The following is a 2,053-nucleotide window of genomic DNA, read 5'->3' as shown; positions in this document are numbered from 1 at the left end:
TCTCAGTTGAATGGCCACTCCTGAAACCTGACTGGTTAGCGTCCAATTTGTTGTTCTGTGAAAGAAACAATGATACCTGGTTGAAAATAACTCGTTCAAGAGTTTTCGCTATGAACGGAAGGAGAGAGACATGTCTGTAGCTATCTGTAAGTGAAGTGTTTAATGTAGGTTTTTTGAGCAGTGGGGTTACCCGAGCCTGCTTGAATGTAGTGGGGAAGGTGCCTGTGAGGAGAGATGTGTTGATGATGTGTGTGAGTGCTGGTAAAAGTGTAGGAGAGATTGCTTGGAGGAGGTGTGAGGGGATTGGGTCTAGAGGGCATGTTGTAGGATGGCTGGAGAGCAGAAGTTTTGATACTTCTGCCTCAGTGAGGGGACAGAAGGAGAAGATGGGAGTTTTTGCAGTGGGTGTGGTTGGTTTGAAGTCCTGTGTGTGTGGGGCTGAAAATTGACTACTGATTGTTCTGGTTTTGTCTGTGAAGAATGTGGCAAAATCATCAGCTGTTATAGAAGTGGTGGGAGGTGGTGGAGGGGGACAGAGAAGAGAATTGAAAGTTTTGAAGAGATTACGTGTCTGGAGCGCTGTTGATCTCCCTGATTTGTGCATGCTTGTAGTGGTAAGTCGTTTGAGATCAAATGAAACAAGGAGTGAATGGATGTCTGTAGCATAAGGCTTATCCAGATGAACATTGTAAAGAAAAAGCCGAAATGAAGTCTGCTTTGTTGACAGCTGACTGACAATTCCAGAGACCCACAGAGAAAGAAACAGGTGCAGTAGAGGATGTAGAGATGTAGAGAGAATGCAGGTTAGCAAGATTGCGTTGGCGTCTGCGTGTGATGTTAGAGCATTGTGACAGTAACCAAGCCGTTTAAATAGTCCACAGTCACTGTGGCCGCCTTCTAATTAGCACAGCCAATAGCCTATAGCAGGGCAAATCCTCCAAAAGCGTTACCTAAACTGCTATAAAATAATCTGCTGAATTAATAAACATACAATGTGTCAGATTAAATCTTTTTACATTAAAAAAGCACATTTGGATTGACCACATTCCTTTAGCAGACAGATAACAAAACCCTCACAGATTATGTAAGCTTGTAGACTGTAGGATTTGGTGATCTAAATGATGAGTTAACATGATACCTGTAGAACAATTTGGAAGAATTAAAAGCCATCAAGACTTCCAGTGGTGTGCGCTGCAAGATGGCCGCTCAGCACTAGGCTCCGGTAAAAACCTCCTATTTTATGTCATTTCTTTCATATTGAGGAAAGATCATTTCTTTTTCTGGCAATGGATCAGCTATACTTCAAAAATGGCAACTAGTAAAAAGTCGTTGTCTCCTCAAAAACAAGCTCAGGTGGCAAACATCTCAAAACATTCGAGAACGGAATGGCCTCCATTGTTCGTCAATCGAAGCGCAATAGGAGGCTATGCGTGAAATGGTTTCCAGCAAGCTGACAGAGGCAATAAAGTCTGCTCTTATTCCCTTTAATGCCTTTATTAATGAGAATGGCGTCATTCTTCGAATGCTGAAAGAAGAAATGGACTCTCTGAGTAAAAGTCTGGTGACTATCACAACGAACGTGGACAATCTTTAAAGGGGTCATATGATGCTATTTTAAAGATCATTATTTTGTGTATTTGGTGTCACAGAATATGTTGACATGCTTTAATGTTCAAAAAACACATTATTTTTCAAATACTGTACATTATTGTAGGTCCTCTATGCCCCGCCTCTCTCAAACACGTCGTTTTCAACAAAGCCCCTTCCTTTGACAAGCGCAGTCTGCTCTGATTGGCCAGCTGACCCAGTGCATTGTGATTGGCCGAACACCACAAGCACGCGTCGGAAATGTAACGCCCCTTACCATAATCGCGAGCTTCAGCTTTCAAAGTAGAAACTGTTTCAAGACAGTTAATAATGTCGTTAGTTTTACAATCAGTTCAAGCCCGAAAGGGCAACAGAGTCGCGTGACAGACACAGTGATGATGCAGTACACAAGCCGCGGTTAAGACAGCTGACATGCTATGATTTCTGACAGGCAGTTCACTCTCCT

Source organism: Sinocyclocheilus anshuiensis, unplaced genomic scaffold (assembly GCF_001515605.1).
Source record: "Sinocyclocheilus anshuiensis isolate Anshui unplaced genomic scaffold, SAMN03320099.WGS_v1.1 scaffold3352, whole genome shotgun sequence".
NCBI lineage: Eukaryota > Metazoa > Chordata > Actinopteri > Cypriniformes > Cyprinidae > Sinocyclocheilus > Sinocyclocheilus anshuiensis.
Note: the sequence above shows the minus strand (reverse complement) of the source record.